The sequence below is a fragment of the Gallus gallus genome, chromosome 1, assembly GCF_016699485.2.
Source record: "Gallus gallus isolate bGalGal1 chromosome 1, bGalGal1.mat.broiler.GRCg7b, whole genome shotgun sequence".
Classification (NCBI taxonomy): Eukaryota; Metazoa; Chordata; class Aves; order Galliformes; family Phasianidae; genus Gallus; species Gallus gallus.
The window spans coordinates 52741456-52758502 of NC_052532.1; the positions used below are offsets into that span (position 1 = coordinate 52741456).

The following is a 17047-nucleotide window of genomic DNA, read 5'->3' on the forward strand; positions in this document are numbered from 1 at the left end:
GCAAACCAAGTTAAGATGGCTGTTTTGGTGGGGGAGTGAAGTTTGCAGTCATCTTGAACTACAGGCCTCTGCTTGAGGTCTGGGCTGTTTTGTGGTATTAAATACACAAAATAAATGACAAAACACTGAGTTGTACTGGAATGTGCGTGGATGACGGGAGGAATTGGTTTAGAGATATGTCCAATTGTGCACAGCATTGATGCAATGTGAAAGTATGAAAGAGTACTTTTAAGTCCTACCTTGAAAATTCAGTTCTCTGTTTTAAAAATAACATTTCTTTTGAATTATGTATTAATATTTGTGATATTATGTATTAATATGTAATATTATGTATACATTCTTTATGTATGTATACATAAAAATACATCACTGCATACCTAAACATGATCTTTCCTGTGTATTGCAGGGCAAAAACCATTATTACTTCATCACAACTCTTTTTCAGAAACTTTATGCCGTGCTACAGTAACACATCTGTCAGATGCTACACTGAATGTCTCTGGAAATGACTCATGAGGATAAATGTCATTCCAAGTGGGATTTGTGCTTATGAAGCACTGAGGTGTTCTGAAAGATTCAGAATCTAAAACTAAACATTCAGTATGCAGGTGGGGGAAAATATGGGTTCAGTACATGTAGAACTTTTAGGGTCTGTATGGTAGGGGTTTCTACTGCTCATGTCAGTAGCTAAGTGCATAATACCAAAGAATGTGCTCTACTGCTAATGCTCATGCTTTTCCCGTTCCCGAGAATCATGAGCACCATGCTGTCTTTTTCCTAAGTGTTGTTAACAGGAATGTTCTGCAGGTCTTCACAGTGTTTCTTGCAATGAGAAAATGCAGCAAAAGGTTTTATCTTCTTTCCTGGGGTAGACAGGAATGCTGCAGAAATGTCTAGTATAGACTATTAAAGAATTATTGTCATCATTCCTTCCAGTTTGCCCATTTTCTTCTGGGTCATAATTGTGTTTAGTGAATAGTAAACTCTTTATGTTGTGAATTTTTCTTTTACTGCCCCTAACTCTCTTGGTGGACAACTGCCAGCTTTATCTGTCCTTGAAGTAAGAATATGCAAGCTTCAAAATGAGCCTGTATATAAGTGCTGTAAAATAAGTTGTTTTCCTTAAAATAAGAAATACAAAAGCTCATAGAATTGTGGGGGGGAAAAAAAAAGTAATAGTGATAAACCTTTTTTAAAGGACAACAAAATTGTCTGCCTGAAACCCAAACATTGCCACAGTGGCAACATGAAACTTAATCTGGCTTGACTGAGTTTAGTTACCTGTCTTCAGAGAAGAGCAAGGAGGAAGAAATGTACTTTCAAGATGCTTTAAGCATCTCTTATGAATGAGCCTTAAATTAATAAATTTGTCTGCAATGAATGAATAAGTTAGCATCATCATTTTAGTTACACAATGAAGTAATGCTGATTCTGTCGTTTCTTTATTGCTTTCTGAATATAAGAAGAAAAATGTTCTTAATTAAAAAAAAAAAAAGAGGGAGGAGGAAACTATATATATCAGTTTTATTTCATACTTGAATATACTAACAATGACCCGTATTTTCACCAGTCTTTCCCCACAGCTGGTTTGCAAGGCTTGAGGGGCATGTGCACCTCTGTTCTCTTTTTGTCTCAAAAGTTAGAACCAACACCTTTACCTCTTCTTAGGCAGAATTTCAGAATCCTCTGGGTCTTAGCTCTAGGCTACAATGCCTCTAGTATAATTCCCTCTTAACCACCGGGCTGGGGTAAGTTCTTATACTTAGATATTCTTTTCTTAAGAAGTCTGTGACCCCTCATGTATGTAATGTCATCTTAAAATAAACAGATTTAAGTATATGGGGAAAAAAAAAGTAGATGGTTGAAGGTATTTTTAAAGTCAGTGGTCTGCAAGCTTTTCCTTCCAAAGTGTTACGTCTGGCTTTGTCTCATATGCTGTACATGTTTTTGTCAACCTAGCTCTTAAGAGCTTCCCTGAAACTGTCTTTTCTTCCTCCTGCAAAGTCACTTTGATATTGCTATAGAAATACTGAGTGTCTTGTACTCACAGGTCTCTAGATGTCCAGCAGCAAATCTTATGAATCTCTTAATGCTTACCATCAAGTCATAGATCATCAATAATTCAAGTTGGAAGGAACCTCATGAAGTCAGCTATTCCCACTTCTTACTCATGGTACAACTTATATTGAGCCAGTCAGAAAGCCATTCTTCTTGCTAATTAACTTAAGTGAAGAATGCACTAGACCTGATGAATGTTTTATAAAGCACAATTTCCATAAACTTTGAAAAGATTTATTAAAAAAATTTCTACTCCTCCTTTGTTACGTGGACTACTTTCTCTTTCCTTCTTTTTATTCCCTTTGAAGCAGTCCTTTGCCCATTCTTGAGTGATCTATTTCTGTGATGGATTATTTTGTCTTCAAGAATGGAAAGACATGCTTTTGCCTAATGGTTTTTATTAAGTTGCAGGCAGCTGGAACTACAGCTGTCTTTTGCTACCAGTGTTGAAACATAGGGAAGGTAATGGGAGATCCACTGTGAAAAATGTTAGTTTCTCTCTTTTTTGTTTTCTTTGCTAGGCTTTGGTACCTTTTGAAAATGTATTTGGGAGAATTGTATTTGGTAGTGTATGGTGCAGTGTGTGTAGATGCCTGTAAAATACTACAGGCTGAAGGAGATGCCCTTCTCTGATTGCTGAAGTGCTACCTGCCACAGGACGAAGGTAGATTTTCTTTGTTGTTTAAGTGAAAATTACCTACCATTTCCTAACTTCTGCGTGAGGAAGCTGGCCTGACATCTTTTAGCACATCTGCTTCCAAGTAGATAGTGGAAAAAATCCTTTATGAGCACTAAAACTTGTTTGTGCTTTAGAAGAAATCAAGCAAGATGTTTGATGTTTTTAGTATTTCAATTACTACACAAAACGAAGTTGCAAGTACTGATAGTAAAGAAACTGCTTCCACAGAAGCCTAAATAGAACTCTGTTTATCATCTATGTCATTGAAGTGATGTTTGTCAGTAAATTAGTTTTAACAGATTCAGCATATGGTTAGCTAAGTTAAAGTGAAAATTACCTATATACATTGCATTCTGTGAAACCTTAGAATAAAGCAAACTGTGACCAATAATAGCTAATTGTTGAAGTTGGAAAAGACTTCTAAGGTCACTTGGTCCAGCTGCCAGCCCATTCCCACCATGGTCACTAACCATGTCCCTCAGTGCCGCATCCACATGGTTCTTGAACACCCTCAGGGATGATAACTTTCCTGTGCAGCATGTTTGACAGGGTACCCATGGAGCTGTTCCTTTTGTGAATCAGCCAAGTTGAGATCCCCTAGGAAGAGAAAACATCATCAAGTTCTGTGGTAATTCAGGTAAATACCTGAATCAGAGGTAGGGTAGAAAGGGGAGCTAAAGCTTTGTAATAGTTGTAGACCTGTATCTGATTAGGAAAGGTGCAACTAGGCTGGTTAATTAGGCAAAAATTGCCCTCACACCTCTTTTTCTCAGTCTGCCTTTTTAGCTTCACTGAGTGACAGTCTTACAGCAGGGTTTAGAGCATCTTTGCAACCCTCCGATGTATGTAGATATATATATGTAAATGAAACTTTAAGATTTGCAGAAGGCAATAAATCTTGTGTCCATTTGCCTTGCAAAATTTCTTACCCACAGTTGGTGAGTGGGAGAGTGTATTTGTTACTGGCAGAGCCTGTCAGATCTATAATACACAATTGTTTTAAAGAAAGTGATGTTATAATCTAACTTTCTAGAATGTTTCCCAGTAATAAGTTTTAAAACAAATGCACTTACTTTAGATTGAAGATTCTGCCAAGCTCAGTTTTCAAGGCTGGGAGTTGGCAGAGTTATAGCTGTTATTAGATATACTGAAGGTATAATGCACAGTTCTTTCACTTACTGAAACTTATTTCTCCTGATCCATTTATGTGGAAAATTTTGATCTGCCCTTCTGTCTTACCTTTCTTAACTGTATGTTGCCTTTATCTTAATAATAAAAAAATCCAGGAAGTTATAACTTTATTATTTTCATATATATATTTATTATTTTTATATTCAACATCAATTTTGGGAATGTGTGGTGCTCCTTGTTTTCAGAATGAGCTGTTATTCTTCCCTCCTACCTCACACCTCCAGTATGTATGACTTCTGAGTAAGCTTCCATTTCTGCATTCTCTTCTTTGAAGCTGGCAACCTTGCCCGTTGCTTCATCCTATGCATATGTACATAGTTACAGTGAGTGCGTGCTGAAGAAGCTCTTTACCATAACTTCTTCCAAGGGAAATTATTATAGGTGACATATAACTCCAAGTAATCCAGTGAACAGCCTATTTTCTTTTGTTAACGGTTTGTTACAAACAAATACTACTATTAATTCTACATCAATGAATCTAGGTTGCCATATGGCCTTCCCCCAGCCCATGCTAAAGATGCCTTTGGTATGGAAGGAGTTGAAGTGGCTGCAGAGGGTGAGAAATTTGTTCACGTTATTATTTTGAGGGTCTGCACTCAATGTAGCAGAGAGAGAACAGAGAATATTAATTGTATTTCCTCTTTCACAGGTGATTTTTTTTTGAATTACAGCTGTTGTGCATAAGGACTGAGTGATAACCGCTTAATAAAGTGAGCTCTTGTAGTAAGATGTTGGTAGGAGAATGTTACTAGGACTATTAAGGTTTTGAGGAGTGTTTGGTCTTTGTTTTATGTAGTGCTCAAAAGTTACTGGTTATCTCTTAAAAGAAATGCCACATGCAGGTTTGGATGGGAGGTGTTCTTTTAGAAAAATGGTATATTCATGCTTTAAATCAAATTCAGGTATGTCTCTGTGCAAAAAAAGATTTTTCTGTTGGTTCTAGAATCCCATAGTTCTCAGCTACGTGGGAAAGTAAAACATCCATTTAAACTCAGAAGATGTCTTTGCTTCTCTCACTGTTTGCTTAAGCCATTATCTGACAACATCGGACAGTGAAAACCTGAACCCCACCTCCATTCAAGAGAGATGTTATAGCAGTAATGACAACTGAATCACCAAGTGCAGATGGTAATCCAAATGTGACTCTTAGTGCCTGAACTAATGCTCTCCTAACTAGATTAACGCTCAGACTAATGCTGCTTGAGGTTCTTTCTTGACAGTCTTCACAGAAATTATGTAGAGATAGAAGCTCCAGACAGGAGACTAATTCTTAGCAACTTTCAGTAGGAATTAAATTCCCAATTTATGTTTATGCCTTTGAAAATTTCCCCTGTTCAAGCTTAAAAGAAAAGTGCAGTGTTTATGGATGAGATTTTTTTTTAATTACTGGATCTAATTAAGAAACAAGATAAATCACTGAAATAGAAGTTCTTGTGAAATCATGAAAAGGATAATTAGCAATCAAATAGACGACTGTCATTCTGGTAGTCAGAAGTAGAACACAGTTGGAAGAATTTTCCTGTCCTTTGTATTCGATTGAAAGGAAAAAGTAGTTGATGAGAGTCAAATGTGATTTTACTTGTTTCTTTGCCCTCCACTCCAATAATAGGTGTCATGTATAAGTCTTGAAGCCATTGAAGCCATAGGTATATCTGTGGGTAATACAGGGATCTTTTGTCATCTAGACCCTGTATGATGAGACTTGAAACCATTCTGGATTAAAGATGGTTAAAACTGAAGGTCCCACTGTGATTCTGCTGGCAAATATATGCATATACTTACAAGCATACGTATGTATATAGATGAGAAAAATTAAGAATGTGTGCATTTTCTAGTCTTTCACATCCAAACCAACTTGTGAGACTGTAATTTTGCCTCTTAGGTCTGTATATGGAAATTGCTGGGCAGAGCCTCAGAATCCTTGATTTTATGTAAGTAATTGCATGAGTAAAGTTATGCAAAGCCATGGCAGATATAAGCTACAGTTAGGAGGTGTGATCGCAGCTTCTACAAATAACTAAAAAACAGATTTAACCTAACCAGTGTAGGAACCAACAGTATAGTCTGTAGGTTTCAGCGGTGATGGCACTGACGGGTCCTGGGTTTGGAGTGCTTGGCCACCGAGATGTGAGTGTCCATGCACCTAGACTGCAGACACATTATTGCTTTGCTACAAGCGTGTTGCATCTGTTTCCAATGCAGTTAAGGACCATTGCAACCCATGTGTATTTTTTTTCTTTATTGTAGAGCAGTGGTGTTCTCATTCTGGAGCTGCAAACCTGACTGCTCTTCTTTAGCTAATAAGCACTGTGGCTGGATGTGAAATTTACTCCTCTTCCATGAGTTCCAGTTCTGTGTCCTAGATCAGTGCTTATCAGCATCAAATTTCTCTTCACAATTAGATACTCACCTGAAATGCTTTACAGAGTGGACTGCTGTTTGTTTTCATTTCCAAGCAATGATTGAGAATTGTAGAATCATAGAATGGCCTGGGTTGAATGCCTGATTACTTCCTGGGGTTGGTTCCAGGGGCTGTGAATTGGAACTCTTAGCACCTGAATTTATCAAAAAAGTATTTTCTTGAGTTGAGGCTTCTGTTAGTGTTTTCTCCGTGAAGTCAAGGACTGCATACGTGCAGACACGGGAGAAGTGAGCTGTATTACTAAACATGTCAATTTTAAAGGAGTTTGTTTAACTTGATTAAATATTTTATGTGAATGCATTTTTTTTCCTCGTGGAATTACATAAAACCAAAAGAGTTTTGTTGTTTCTGGGCAAGGTTGTTCATGTAACTTTTAAATGTAGTGTAGCTAATCTACTTGAATTCCACATGCGTAGTTAACTTGGATTAATTTATCTGAATGTCTCCAACTGGACAAATTAGCCTTACTGACTCAGGTCTATTTACTGCTAGCACTGATTCTCAAATGGCTGAGTGACGTACGCTGAGGAAAGGTAGTGTTTCTTCTGTACTCTGTACCAGCTCCTGTCTGTGGAAGTTAACCACTTGAAGATGAGTTACCCTTTATCTTCTTGCAGCTGTCAATTTTTCAGTTGGTGCTCAGCTGAAAATACCAAATTTACTCCCATGCTTCCTGACCTCTCTTCGTACGCTTAGTTGGGATAAGAATGAGTGGTGAAAGGCTGGGTGAAAGATGAAAAGTGAAAAAAGAACCCTGAAGTAAGTGTACCTTAGCTGTCTTCCTAATACACTTAATACAGGTGCAGGCACAAGCTTGGAAAATGAGCATGAGAATGAGGGAGTCTTTGAAGAACAGAAGGAAATGAAATCATGGTTAATATATTTTACAGAAGAATGATTTGCATCCCATGTTACCTGATTTTGGGTCCAAAGGCCTCTCATATGGATGTAGGGTAGGGGGGAAACAGCACAGTCTTCTTTTAGCAAATGCTGCATTTTTTTTTTTTTTAAATTATGCCTGTCTTTCAGGATGGACTCTTACAGTATTCTAAACTAGATTTTTATGATGATATCAAGAGCTGTGTGTGTGTGTGTGTGTGTATATATACATATATATGTGGGAGCAGGAAAGAGGAGAGAAGAGGATTTAAAGAAATGGTTTTATTGGTAAACATCTGAAAAGTCCAGTTTTTAGAGAGAGGGGAAAAATCGCAGCTATTCAGCATTTGCATCTCATAAGTTTTTGCCAGATTAACCCTTGGAAGGCTGTGCTTTTGAAGTTGGGGCAGAAGTTAGAGGCTTTATTTAAAATTTCTGTTTATTTTAATCTTTTCAAGAGGTGAAAACGCATGGTTTCATCAATGCTTCTCTGTAGTTTCGTGTTCTTAGACAGTTTTTACATTAAAATAAATATATTATTTCTCTTCATGCCACTGAGATCTAAATAGAAGTGTGGAATCAGACTTGCATAAAGTCATAAACCCATTTATGCTAAGTTTTGTGAAATACAAGTGACGAGATGCTGAAAGCAAGAACTCTGCAGTGATGAGTGTTGGTTGTGTGGAACTGACAAGGAACCACAAATAGTGGCAGTAATGTGTAATTGGCACTGTCCTTTCTGTGCTTCATTTGTAGTGCTTTTTTTGATAGCATAAAATAACCTTTTTTCCCTACTTTTTTCTTTTTCAGTTTAGATCGCATTTTCCCCTCACATAACTGTGTTTCTGCTCTTCGAAGGTTTTACTGGGGATAGAACGTAGTGTGACACAGTGTGTTTGTTTCTTTTAGTTGGTGATTATCATGTTCAAATATCTCAGCGAAGATCTGGGAGTAGTTTTTCAGCTGCAGCTGTCGAGGAAGGAAGAAAAAGTATTGAGAATTATTTAATCTTAAAAGTGAATTTCTAGAGTTGGAAATCTTTTTTCCACACTACAGCCTTTTTAACAACTATTTTGGCAGCTTAATAGGAGATGCTGCTTTCACCCGCACCCGTAGTTTTAGTTATTAAAAGGGAGACTTCAGCAGTGATTGCCATAAACAAGCAGTGGCCTGAGATGAGACTCCATTGCTGTTCATAATCTTAGACCATATGCCCGCTACTGCAAATTAGGTGTAGAATGTGTTGAAGCCTTGTTGTAGTCAAAGCACTGGGCATGCTTTAGTTCTGGTCTTGGTTAGATTAATGATGGAAATGTATTTTCTTGAATGACTGAATTAATTACAATGCTGACTGTACACTGATTTGCTGTAGCAGATATTGTTCTTTGAGCTCTTTCTTGGTGTGAGTTCCAGACTAGATTAGCTAGAGGGGCTACTGCAAGATGACTGAGTGCATCGATAAAGTCTACCCTCCATGTATTCCTGCTGGAATTTACCATCTCTGTATTTGCATTCTTCAAATGACTGCGCTTCTCATTCCTGTTTCTTCTTGCTTACGTGTGTAGCAATATTGGAACTAGCCTTGCTAAGTCTGAATGAAATCTATGCCTCTTTTCTGACATGTGTAGTTGTTCTTACCTAGCTTTAGTGAAATATTTGAGATGTCCTTTAGAAGGCTAGAATTAGTGTTGAAAGAATGATAGAAGAGAGAACTTCTTTTAAAATAGTTTCATAGTTGAATCAAAAATAGCCTTGAGATCCCCTGTTTTTATACGGAGAAGTCATCTTAGGTAAACTGTAATAAGGAGTTCCTCTGAACCTTTTTGTTGAGGTAGAGACTCCTGTGTAAAACAAAATCCCACTTTAAGCAGTGCTCTGCTGTGTGCCAATTACCTTATTTTTAGACTCAGCTTTTCTGAAAATAGAAAGGGAAGGAGGGGGAGAATAGAAAAAACAGTGGCAGGACAAAGGTTGCTTCTCAGCTTCTCTTACTGTGATCAGTCTGTGGACAGATGGTCACTGTGCTCTGAGACAGCAATGAAACATTAATCAAAACCTGCTGTGATTGTGTTGTGACTTGCTCCTCTCAATTCAACTTCCAGATAGTGTTTAGATACTGTATTGTTGCAGCCACAGACTCTTTTGGAGCATTAGGTTCACTACCAGTCTTTTAACTGTGATACACAGTTTGAAACCTGCTAATCATGGCAGTCAAAAATCCTGACTTCAATCTGTGCGCTGTACCTCTACAACCAGGTGGCAAAACCATTTCTGGTTCTTGCCCAGCAAAGTTCATGACCTACTAAAAAGGAAAGTCAGACCAAGAATCAGGAGAAAGGTAATACAGTCTCACCTAGATGGAAAACTGAAACAATCGTGATTTGTCTGAGTTGTGTAGGTCTTGACCCAGAGTTATAGATAGAACTCAGATCTCTGGAGTCACAGCCCTTTGCTTTTCCCATCATTATTTCTAATCTTAATTTTTTAGTTAAGAACACTAACGAGGAGTTTCTGTGCTGCTGAAAGTTACACTGTAGTGGCAAACGCTGTGGAAGATTAAAGTAGAGAATGAAGTGCCATTTTAGATCTCTTCTATTTTCATTGCTTGATCATCATAGAAATTTCTGTGCATCAGTGCCCAAAGTCGTGCTTATTCACTCACCTGGTCAAGCAGGCTGTTTTGTAACCGTCATTGTCCTAAGTACTACATCAAACAGTAGTGATTTAAACCTTTTAATGTTACATTTGAAATTCATTTCACCTTTATTCATCAGTAATCCATCCTGATTGATTACACATCTGAGTGTTTTAAAGCCATGAACTAACTGTCTGTATAAATACTACCCATTAGAAAATGCTTTAAAAGTTCTGAATTATGTTTGTTACCATAGCAATACTCAGTTAAAGATTCATAGAATGGCTTTTTATTTTCTTCCTGCCATAGGGGAATTTGCAAGGGAGATTCAGAATCTATTTCAAATACAGAGGGTTTGGTAGGACTGTGTGCATTGGGAGATTGTTGGGGAGAAAGGAAAGGAAAAAATTGTCCAAGGTTGAAATCTTTTTCTGGAATGCTAAAGGAATCTGCAATGATGGGGAGGCTTAAGGCTTGTGGTTGCATCTTTTATGTTTTAGAGGGCTTTGTCTCAAAGCTGAAACTGATATGGAGAAGCATCTGCGGAAGAAATCAGCTTCCTTTGTTCATTCCCACCTAAAATTCCATGAGTATTTGTAGTTCTTCCTTTGATCCTTGTGAACTGTAAGTGGTGCCACACTTCTTGGGATTGTGAAAGCAGAAGGGGCAGAAACAAAACCCAGCTCTGAAATGTCATTCATTACTAACATCAGCTGCCCTCATAAATTTCAGTGCTCTCTGTTAGTATTGAAATTGAAATACTGAAACTTGTTGGAGTGTCAGAAATTTAAGTGATAGAGAACAACTGAAACGCCCCATACAGCTGAATTTTGAGTAGCTTGAATCAAGCTTAATCTGAATTCTCTCCCCATCTTCAAGACTAGTAGAAAGTCTTAATGAACTTTTGTCTCAAATGTACTTCTGCTCTTATGCTGAATGTGTGTCTAGACTGGGTTGGTCTTAGTACATTGGATGAAAAAATGTCTCAACTGTGTGTGATGTTCCATATTTTGTTACTGAATGGTTAATTTGGGAAGTGTAGGAATATTGGAGCCTCATTGCAAATTCCTATTTCTTCTGTGGGGGATTCCACATCCTGAAGTCTTAAAGACCTGTTTGAATTTCATGTGGTCTTAGAGCAGCTGTTGTTTTTGCAGTGAACTGTAGGAGTGTAACGAAGTGTGGACAATACTGGATTTATGGGGAAATAGCAAATAAAGTTCAATATTTTGTCTGTACCAGCTGATTAAAGAAGTGTGAAATAGTGTAAATAGGGTACTGTATGTTCTTTATGGGAAGAGGTAAAACTTCAGCAAATTCTACCTTAAACCAATCTTGCTCCTGTTCCAGCAGTGTATTGGTTTTTTTTTGGCCTTTTTTAATTGAAAGTGGAAGCTCAGCTATTAGAGGAGAAAAAAAAATACTGTTTATTTAAAAGGTTAATGGGGGCTGGGAGAGTGTATTAAATATTACACTTCATGGAACTTCCTTAGCTGCTATCAGAAACCATGTGCAAACTGAGAAATGAGATTCCTTGCAGCAAACTCTTGTGTCAGTTATAAAATCAGAAGGTGGCTAAAAAAGCCAAAGAATTTTTAAATAGATTCTTCTTATTTGCATCTGGGGTTTGGAGCTGTTATGGTTCAATTCTTCAAGCTTTTAAAGCTCTTGTGACTTGGAAAAAGAAAAACAAATATCAGGCAACTTATAGTAATTGCAAGAGCTGCAACACTGAGATAACAAAATATTCAGAATGCAGTTCCTCTTCACTTAGACTGTAGTTTTGCTACCACTTAAACCATGCATTCTCTTCAGTAAAGCAAGTAATATCGTAAACAATAGGCTAGTGCTGGTCATGCAGTTAAGCATTTGAAAACTTCACCAGGTTCAAAGCCTCAGTTATCTAGCCTTTGATTTCAAGTACTTCTGGATATTTCCTTAAGATAACACCAATTTAGTGTACTCTGAACTGATGGAAGACCTATTGGAATATAGGAAATGTGGGAAATCTGAACCTTGGTTTATTTCTAGAAAGTACACAACAGTTCAACAGTAAGAATTTAAGAGCTTGCAACTGTAAGGTGACTACTAAGTACTCCAAAGTGCAGACAAATCAAGAAAATGTCTGCAAATGTGATAAAAATGAGCTTTTCTTTTACTAACTCTAGAACAAATTTGTTCCACTTGGAAGTTACTCACTGTAAAATAAAGAAAACTTCACTTTCCAATGTGAAAGCTCAAGCCTATGTCCTTGCTGGTTTGTGTATAATAATATTCTTCCCATTTCCTAAATTTGTCAATTGGAACCACAACTCCCATCCTAATATAAAGTCTCTCTGGGTAATTCCAGGCTGCAGGAATGAAGTCTTATTTATCAGTTTTTCTCTGCCTTGAGCAAGAATCCATTCTGCCACAAAATAATTATCCCCACCACCTGAGTCTGCAGTTGTAATTCTTAATACAAGGTAGCAGTAGACTTGGTGAGCAGAAGGATTTTTTAAACGTTACTGTCAGTTCCAGAATTGCAGGTCAAACTCATTCCTACTTTGACAAAACCTCAGATGACAGAATTCAAAGCCATGAAAATAAACACTGGCCCTTCCATTTTCTTTCTCTTCTTAATCTTTTAAGACTAAAATTTTTAAGCCTTCTTTTTTTTTTTGGCCAGGGAGGATGCTAGAAATGACTTTTCAGTGGAAGTGTAGATCTTCAGTCTGTGATTTTCTGCGTTGTTTCTGTGATTCAACCCTGAGGGTCAAGGTTGAAAGTCCTCATCTAGGAGACTTAGGAAAGCAGTTATATCTATTATTCTTAAGTACAAAATGAGGGATTTCAAATACCAAGGTGATCCTTGAAGTGTTGGTACTTTCAATTGTAACTGTTCCTTATATTCCCCTTAGTTATTAATGTGTTCTTTTACTTATCCTCATATCTGTTTGTCTGTACCCTGAGCAGCATGATGAATACCCAGTCACCTGAAGATTTGTAGAAGAAAATCCTGTTGATAAAAAAAAAATTGTAGTTGTGCACCAGTGGTTTACTTTCTAGTGGTCTAAAGTAGTCCAAGTATGGTACAAAAGGGTAATAAAGTTCCTTTTTCCGTCACATCCCTGCCTTTTAGTCTCATCATTTCCAAGAGAAAACGAAAAACATTCCCTGAAGCAAAAACAAAAGTTTGGGATGACATCAGGAATGCTGACTTCTAACCATGAGAAGAAACAGCTACCAGCTGTTGTCAGAAAAAGGGCCTATGCCAGAAAATAATTTTGGAACTTCTGGGGGAGATCACATAAAGGAAAAGATAATTGTAATGGGAAAAGGAAAGAAAAAGGTAAAGAAGTTTCTAGATGAGGCAGCGAATGAAAATCACATATGGGAATGGTGGAGCAGTTTAGGGAAGGGCAAATGGAAGAGAGCACTTCTAAGATAGAATGGAGAGTGATATCCTGGCATCTGTAAATTGTGTTTAAGGAAAATAGGTAATCTGCAGACTTTTGTTATTTATTGCTTTTGTCCCGGGTGCAGCTCTCATGCGGTTTTCTTACTTACTACCTCTTACTTACTTACCTCTTACTACAGAGGTAACACAACTGGGGGTATGTGAACTACATGTTAACTGTGATCGCCTATATCAGTAAATTGCAGAGGTAGAGTTGATAAAGAACATGGTGAATTGAGAGGTGATGTATTCAGTTTGTTTTAAGGGAGTATCTCCACTGCTGTGAGCTGTAGGAAAATTGCATTGTTGTTTTAAAGAAATAAAACATGATGGATGAAATGGACTTCCATGTTTTGTAAATTTCCTTGTCCTGAACATGAGATGCATCCAGTCATGGGTGCTGTGTAGTGCTTAAGTGGTAATCGCAACAGAATGGTGCATAAAAATTAATCTGCATAAGTATCAAATAAAGTAACCTTTTGGATCCTGAAAATAGGTACGTTCAAAGTAAGCTTAATTCTGATTGAATAAAATGTGTGATATAGACTGTCATGTCACCTGTTTTAAAAGCAAAAACAGTAAGAATTTTTTGCTTTAAGATGTTTTAATAGTTTCAGCAGCTGCGTTATCCAGTTAAAAACTGAGGAGGAATATTCTTTGGATTTTAGAAAGTGTGTGTATTCATATACAGTTGCTTAGGATATGTATATGTTTCTTTGCTACAGCTCAATTGTTGGAAAACATTGTTACTGAAGCACAGGAAATAAAACTTGCTGTAACATACACACAAAATTTATGCTGCTTCTGATGCCTTATTTAACAAATGCAAATTCTAGAGCATTATCTCTCATAGAAACGGGTATACATTTACTGTTCTGTGTTTGAAATTATCATTTTGCTGAAGTATGAATGAAAAAGAATAAAACAGAACTGAGTGAATTTCAATTTTTATTGCGTATGCTAGGGAGAAAAATAACTTCAAAAGGAAAAGAACAAGTTTGGTAAGCGAAATAACCACTTGTTTTTCAGCTTTTAAAGCTGATTTATGAATAGTGTTTCTGAAAGTCTTATTTGTTCTTATTCTTGAAGTTTCTTTGTAGCATCCCTGTAGATAATAGGTAAGTATGGCAAGGAGCTCTGACTTGTTTGCCTTTAAATGCAATTGACTGAAGCTCAGCTTCCTTGCTGACTAAAGTTGGCAGCAATTTTGGATGCAACTTTGTCAATCAAATTGGGCTAATCATCTCTGTCGTGACACTTTCTTGTGAAGTATACTGCACCAAACTCTTAAAATGCGGCCTTTATTTTCCATTCACGGAAGTTTTGCAGATATAAGGAACTTGAAGCAAGAAGGAAGGCAATATTGCAGTTCTTGGTGACCGTTCAGTTTCAGGCTTAAGCTTCTCAGTATTGTAGCTACTGTTAGGTTGATAACACTGCAGAGCAGACTGTTTCTCTGTGTTATACCATAAATGGGGAAGAACATAAACCTTTGCGTTTCTTCACAGTTTGTGTTGCTCTTTTCTGAGGTGGGATGCCCAGGTTTATATTTCCTGTTTGAGTCAAAGCTGAACCATATATGTTGAAACAGCATCAGTGTGGCACATTTTAGTCTGTTAAGTAGATGTGTGCAACGGGAGCTGAACGGTCAGATTGTTTCAACTGAAGGAGTGAGCTGAGATTGTCTTGAGCATACTGGACATCCTGGAGTTGCTGAATGAGAGGGCTCTTTTTTTTTTTCTTTTTTTGGATCTTTTCATGCACAGAACGATCAAATAGTTCTGTCAATTTTGTGTGGCCTTTTGCAGTTTTTTCTTTGATCTGAAGTGAGTCTTCTGAAGCCCAGGTGCAAAACTCAGTATCAATATTTGTGCAACTTGACCTGCCAAAATAAGTTACTTAAATATATTTATTTTAAAAATAAGTACCCAGAGCACAAACCATGAGTCATACCTTACAGTATCATAAGTTGCTTTTAATCATTTATTAAAGTAGGTTGTATTTTATTTTTTTCAATTTCAGAACCCTTATGGGACACAAGTCACTTGTGATGATATATTCAGAGATATGTCATATGTTTAAAAACTAAGATTGTGCACTACTTAATTGGTTGAGTTTTATATCTATATGAGAATATCAAATGTTTTGAAAATTTTAATAGAACTGTCATTTCCTTAATTTGTCTTAAGCATCTTCCTCTGCTTACCCATCAGTCATGTGTCTCTCCAACCATGCTTCAGGCCCCACACTCTATATACACTGAATATCATTTTTGTGTATCTGATTTGTGAATCTGATTGGTCTACAGAGTGGTGGTAGAGAAGGATAAGGAAGAAAAATCGATAATTTACAGCAAAACCTGAGTACGTCGCATCCAGGTTTAATCGTGTTAACTCCCATCTTGAGGAACCAAATGCCCTTGTGAACAACCTTAATTTCTAGTTAAAAAGGCCAAGCCACATGACTGGCCAATTGTCAGCCATCCTGTGTAGGAGGTTGGGTGAATTACCAACAATCCCAGAGGGAGTGCATCTTGTCTTGTGGGGGAATGCTGTCTGAGACAGTAGAAGGATACCTTTCCATAGGATAGATGAAAAGAGCTCAAGTGGTCAGCAGGACTATAAAGAATGTGAAAGGGGTTGGTTTTGTTTCCTTAGTGTATGGTATGAATGCGCGTGTCTTTTTCCAGTGGTGAAAGGTGTTTGTCCCAGTCTGAAACTGTAGACCTGATGTTCTGCTCTTCCTGGCTGATAAACCTTGAAAAGCTGGCACCGTAAGGGACAGTGCTGAATTCAGTGGCTCTTAACATACCTGTAACTAAAAGTCCACTCTGGTATTTCCTATCTTGCTTGGATTAACAACCATTTTGTGCTTGCCTAGGGCCTTATGTTGCTGTAGCCTCGTTGTTGCTCCTGCTGCCACTGACAGACACGCTGGGACTGCTGGGCTGTACTCAGAGACACTTGGGTTAACATCAGAAGTCTGAATATTTCTGCTGGCAGTTGAACATAGAATAAGTAATTACCGAGTGTCATCTTATTAGTGTTTTTCTGTTATATAGGAACCTGACTATAACTGGAGTTGCTCAAAAGCTTGGTGTGGTGGGAGTTGTGACTAATTAGACCAGCTCATGGAGTAGCCAAGCACCACTTACCATTTAATGGCAGTGTGTTTCTGTTTTCATATTTTAACCTTTGATGATTCAAGACCTGAAGAAGGAACCTACTCTGAGGTTCAAAGAACCCTTTCTACAACTCTTTTTCTATACAACTCAGTTGTTTCTGAGTTGTTTGTGGGTGGTTTTGTTGCTTTTGTTTAATCACCTAAATCCATTCCTGTATCCCAGCCTAAAGCAACTTCTGTAGCTGTGGTAAAAGACAGATGCATCGTTACGTATTGGTTCTTGAACATTTATTCCTTACACTGTATCTGTTACTTTGTGGGAGAAGAAAATGCATTGCACGTTAGGAAGTTTATTTCCCAACTTTACTGACGTGACCTGTTCTCTCCTATTTTATGCAGTAATTATACTCTTCCCTTGTCCATCATTCCCAAGGGAAAGTTTGTGGTTGAGTAATTATGCCCGTGAGCGTATGCTAGTAGGGCAGCTTCATCCATGTTTTTTAGTATCCTTGCCTTTGAAGAAGTTAAATTGCAGCATTCCCATCTCCTGGGAATGTGTCCTGGAGAATGCACATTATTTCTGTGTTACCAGAATGCTGCATATGCTCAGGAGGTCCCTTG

At 37.5% G+C, this 17047-nt stretch overlaps 1 protein-coding gene across 3 annotated transcripts in view; it reads left to right on the top strand.

Moving 5' to 3' along the window:
• LARGE1 (LARGE xylosyl- and glucuronyltransferase 1) overlaps positions 1-17047 on the top strand; it is a 288816-nt gene that overhangs the window by 23275 nt on the left and 248494 nt on the right. Inside the window, exon 3 of one of the 3 annotated variants that reach the window (XM_046939033.1) lies at positions 5811-5859. The exons of the other annotated variants lie outside the window; for them this stretch is intronic. The gene's annotated coding sequence lies outside the window, so the exon portion shown is untranslated. The remainder of the gene's footprint in view (positions 1-5810; positions 5860-17047) is intronic. 3 annotated transcript variants of the gene reach the window in all.